This window comes from Lepisma saccharinum, chromosome 13, assembly GCF_977018435.1.
Source record: "Lepisma saccharinum chromosome 13, izLepSacc3.1, whole genome shotgun sequence".
Classification (NCBI taxonomy): domain Eukaryota; kingdom Metazoa; phylum Arthropoda; class Insecta; order Zygentoma; family Lepismatidae; genus Lepisma; species Lepisma saccharinum.
Window position 1 is genome coordinate 66,061,560 of NC_139241.1, and position 6,000 is coordinate 66,067,559.

Genomic DNA, 6,000 nt, shown 5'->3' on the forward strand with positions numbered 1-6,000 from the left:
TGTTTCTGGCGTCACTACTGCCTCATTTCTTTGTTTATAGTTTTGTCGGAAAATATTACTGACAGTGATATGGACATGTGTGCGTGTTGGGGTGTAGCAATCAAAAAGAACTAAACAATGTTCGATAAAATGCGTGTCCAATTTTGCAGCACATTACCCACGTTAAGATTACATTCAGTTCTTAGTTTACTCTGTCGCTCTGTCGTGTGTGACGCTGCGTGCGTAAATGGACTGCACGGTTTATAAGACCTTTTTGGAATTGGAAATGTATAGTAACAGATCGTGTTTTTTTTATGTATATGGAGTTGGTTTTAAATTATCTAGTGGAATTCGATGTTGAATAAATAATGTTAGATTATGCTGTGATCGATGACCAATAATCTGTGCCCAAATATACATCACACACCCATGCATATTATACAATGTTTAGTGTAATTTTCTTGCGCTTTGCAACACTACAAAGCAACTAAATTCGAGTAACTCTTCTGCATACCGTCGGAACGCTTAGATCAACCTCTATACAATTGGGCACGCAGATAAGAGCCTCTGATAAGTTTTCCAACGGGGAAATGCTAACAACTCCCTTTTAACAAAAGACCCGCACAATAATGCCATCTCTCGGTCGCCTGTGGAACTATTCGAGTCGAGCGCTCTGGGACCAATAGTGTTTGTACAGGTGGTATATACATCCAGAACTTCTGCGGACTGAACTTGATAACGGTTGGCGCGCTCGACCTCCTGGTCTGTGTCATTTTGCTCAACCCCCTCCCCCTCCCCATTCTCCTGAGAATAATCAACATTAGAGGCAGATATGTTCTCGCTTGCTTCGGCTGCTTGTTAACGCAGGGAACACGCTTGTTTTCATCGTTTGATGGAGGTTCCCTTTGTCGCCAGCACCAGCGTGCTAATTTGCTCTTGCGGAAGTTAGTAACGTTACATATTCACCCCCTCTGCCGACCTCTTGTCTTCTGATGTAGCGTGCTATCATCCACTCACTAGATTTGAATTCTGAATTAAAACAGGCATGTAATAACAATTGCTGCATTGGAAATAGTAAATTTATTCAGGGGCGATTTATAAAATTTGGGCCTCTTGGCTATCTTTCGTTTTGGGCCGTGCTGAAATTATTATCAACAGTTTTGTTATCATGATATTCCACTTCCACTAATTGCATGCTCTGTATTTATAATACTTGTAAGCTTTAAAATATAGACACAACTGATAAAAAATAATTCATTCAACTTCCATGAAATAAGCATGTAAAAGGACATGACATGTTTTATTTTACTAATATAACAATATTAACGAATTTTGTTAGTTTATGGTCTTTGATTATCACTTCTGCTCATTCAGCGTCTCATTTTTGTGTGCCCCCTGGACTTTCGGCCCTTACGCTATAGCCTATGATTAGGCTTACCATATTTTTTTTGATCCAACCCGGGACATATTCGCGATCAACTCGTTACTTCTGAATTTCAGTTGTTGTTTTTTTCAAAAATAAGTTGAAATGACTTAAAAGCCTTAACATTTTATTGGAACATTAAACTATAAATTGTACAAAAAAATATTAACATTATTTTCTAAAATCAATCAATTAATTTTCAAATGTTTAATTGAATAATACATTTTCTGCTGTTTAGGAAACCTCTCTGTTCTAGGTAGCATTATCTATTAGTTGACTCAGTTGCACTTTTCACTAGACATGACTTTTTTCAGAAATGGCTGGCTTGTTTTAATAACATCATAAAATTCACAACATGAAAGTTCTGAATTAATTTTAACTTTCAGCAGATGTTTAGCAGTGGATACTAGAAGTCTACCGCTTTCTGCAGACCAAATATTCCCCATAATTGAAAATACTCTCTCAACTGGAGCAGATGTTTCAGGCAAAGACGTAGCAAAGTCAACCATTTTAAAATTTTGTTACGTGAAATATTAGTCTTTTGAAACAACTTAAAAATTGCTTGCCACTTCTCTTCAATAGTATCTGATACTTTTTCAGAACTTGAACCACAACCTACCTTTTGGTTTTGAATAAACTTGTTCATCAATATTTACGGCATCTTTTACAATTACATTAATAACTTGTGCACTCTCTTGTAAATCAGAAAAGGTATAATCGATCGATCCTTGCCGGCCATAAATTTTGGTCGTGAATATTCTATACCGGTAGCTATTTTCATGTTCAGATTCTCAAACCCCCGGACATTTTGCAATCCCGGACATCACCCGGGACAGCTCTAAAAAAAACAGGACTGTCCGGGCTAATCCCGGACGTATGGTAAGCCTACCTATGATAGCCTAGCGGCACATCCCTAATTTTATTTATTCACCAGAATTCTACATGTTGGTAAAATTCATTTCTATTCTCGTGCTTTTACCCGGATACAGTAACAAGTCAACATTGATATGTCTAAGCTACATGCAAATTTTCATTCTAATTTTCGAAGGTACGCCCCAGGTTCGAATTATTTTTTGTGAGTGTCCCTTCATCAATTTCATCATTCATCCTCATCGTCGCGACTAGCCAAAAGTGGCGGAAAAGCGACGCTAAATAACAAAAATTAAATTATAATCGAAGGCCAGTTTCGTTCTCTGCGTTTCCTAGCGAAGTGGCACGTTTTTGGCGGGGATCGAGCGCTCATCTACCGTCAAACGGAAGCCGTAACGTCAGTATTGTTGCGCGAGAATCGTCTTGCGTTACAGAACAAAGTGGTGCATGAAGGTAACAGACCCATGTGTCCTACCTTATTATGACGCCTCGTTTGGACGCTGCGTATCCTCGAAAAAAATAAACGTTTATCCTGAATGTATGCAACCACATTCCCAGGCAAGTACTCTAACCTGCAACCATCAGAGGAGAGGTCGTGCATCAACGTCAACTTCCACAGTCACTTTCACTTCTTTTAAAATAATGAAGAATCGTTTATTTCCTCGAGCTGTCGCTGTAACGATTACTTTAGTAACCTCAGATGACTCCCAGAGGGTGCCAAATGCTTCCGTAAAATCCATTCGCCAGTTTCCGTGAAAACGAAGTCTGCTTGATCAGGACGCTGATGAGGCTGTTTGGATGCTACGTCACATCCAGGATTTTCCCCCCTACACAAAATACCACCTCGTTAAGGGGTTCTAAAGAGACAAACGGGCAAGAAGAAGAGTGAAAAGTGTAAGTTCGTTTGTCCTGTAAGTTTCTCCATTCGCCCGGTGCCTTCATCACTGTAAAAATGTCCCCTGCCTCATCGTTCGTTACTTGGAAGCGACACGCGAAGTGTGTTGACTTGAATACCAAGTAGTGTCAGGGTCTGTGGATGGGAGAGAGGAGCTGACCACACTGTGCTCTCGCCTTTTATTTGGTTCGACATCCTGTCCGTCTTTCCTTGATCCATGTCGACCTCCGTGGAGAAGTGGTTAGAGCAGCGCACTACGATGCCAGGGGTCACGGGTTCGAATCCAGGTATGGGTGTGCTTTGTGAGTGTCCGTTCATCAATTTCACCATAGCATCACTCATCACGATTGGCCAAAAGAAGTAGAAAGTAAAATAAACGAAATCAATCAATCAATTCTATTTACCCATAAGCTTTGGTAAACATTTTGCGACATCAATTTCATCTCCTTCATTATGCCGTCACATTTGTTCTTCAAATACACACTCCAAGGTCTTCTTCAATTGCACACTCCAATGTCTTCTTCAATTGCACACTCCAAAGTCCTCTTCAATTGCACCATCCAAGTTTTTCTTCAAGTGCACACTCCAAGTTCTTCAAGTGCACCATCCAAGTTCTTCTTCAAGTACACCCTTCAAGTCCTTGTACAAATACACACTCAAAGTCCTTGTTCAAGTTCATCTTCAAATACACAATATAAGTTCTTCTTCAATTGCACCCTCCCAAGTTCTTCTTCAAGTACACACTCTAAGGTCTTCTTCAAGTGCACACTTTACTTGCACAGTCCAAGTTCTTCTTCAAGTTTGTGAGATCACAAAGTGTTGAAAAGTTATAACAAAATAGAATAACAGTTCAAAGTGCAATCAGTACCACTATGTCCCTCAACAAGTTATCGAATGCGGGGACCTCTTGATTACAAGGCGTCGAAGTTATCACTGAGGACAATAAGGAATATTTAATGTAAAGAGAAGATTATAGAATGTGATGATGATGATAATAATAATTTAAAATTATTAATTAAATATTTTTAATTATTGCTACTAATCAATTTTATGTCAACAGTGTGCCCCCCTATTACAAAAAATTTTGGTCACTCCACACAGTACTTACTCCATGGCTCTGCATAATATTGAAGGGTCAGCTCAGATCTTAACTTCCTCCCTCACGAAAAAAAAATCTGGAGAAAGTCTCAGATGCCCACAAGTAATTTCAGTAAGACCACAGTTGGAATTGGAGGAAAATTGCCGACTCCCACTCCCACCCCGCCGCTCCCCACCCTCCTACCCTTCTCATTTGCAACTGACTTCAGAGTGTTTAATGACATGATTGCGTGTTGGGCTTCGGATTGAGGGAGCAGTGTTTAAATTTTAACTTCGTGGAATGAGTTAAGGAAAGGGAGATCCTTTTTTGCCCTTTCCTTTTGCGCTGCTGTTATTAATTATTCAGAAATTACTTCTGTTCCGGCTGGAAGGAGGGAGAGGTTGCTTGTCACTGCTCGGGGACCGAGGAAGGGGAAGCATTCGTCTCTTATTCTAGAGTAATCTCGTTGGAATTTTTAGTTTTCAAATTTTCAGATTTTAAACACTATACCAGAAGAGTTTTCTGAAGATATCACACTTACTATTCTACTTCATCTCGGAATAGCGATAAAACAGTCTGTTTTGTTGAGATAATACACTAACAATTCTTTTTGCCTTATGTCACATGAAGAAATTTCAGTTTTGTAGTTTTACTTTCTCACGACATGAAGAAGCCTGTGCCTCTTTTTATTCTTTATCTCGGAAGGTGAAGATGCTTTCTTCAATATCAAGCTAGAGATAACAAAATCAATTAACTTTTTCTTCTCTGAACGTGAACGATAATACGCCAACATTTACTTTTTGCCTTATCTCACAACGTGAAGAAGTTCGTTTTGTAGAAACAACAGTAATAATATTTTGCCTTCTCACAAGGTAAAGAAAGCTCTCTAGTTTCAAACTTAACACCAACAATTGATTTCCCTTTATCTCACAAGATGTCTTCTTCAATATGAAGCTAGGGATAACAATAGAAATTACTTTTTACCTTATCTCACAACATTAAGAAGTTGGGGAGATATATCAAGAATTACTTTTGCCTTATCTCGCAACATTAAGAAGTCTGTTTTGCTGAGGTAACTTATCAAGAATTTCTCTTTGCCTTATCTCGCAACATTAAGAATTCTGTTTTGCGGAGATAATGTCAACAATTTGCCTTACCTGCCACTGGTTAGAAAATCTTGAAAAACTTTATAGATCCATCAGCTTTGGCAACCACTGTGTACTTAGTATGAAAGTAAAAGTCAAGGGCACATTTTCCTTCTCTAATCAGTCTTCTTGTAGACTTTTCATCAGGACACTGATTGATTGAATTGGTGTTCTAAGTCCACTTTGCGCACAGTAAGGCTAATCGGGACTGGACCTACGGTTTAAAGTGGGATCCGAACTACTATGTGCTTCCATTGGGTATCGAACCCGGGACCCATCAGGACACTGATGTGACTACTTGTCTTCCTTTCTACCCTCTCCTCACATTCCTCTCCCAGTTTCCAACTTCCTATTTATTTCCTGTATTCCCCACAGCTCTAAGTATCCCTAATAAACTTTCCATCATATACACCACCATTTTTAAAGTATCAATTTCTTTGCTGGCAGGCTGTTTCTACGGCTGTAGCTCACATAGTTCTCTAAACGAATATTTTTACCCCTTCCAAATAAAGCAACCACCATGACTTTGGAAATACTTACATTGGGATCCTGGTCATTGTAATGGCGTCCAGAGCTTAAATTTCCCTGATTCATATTCAGTTCTATTGAA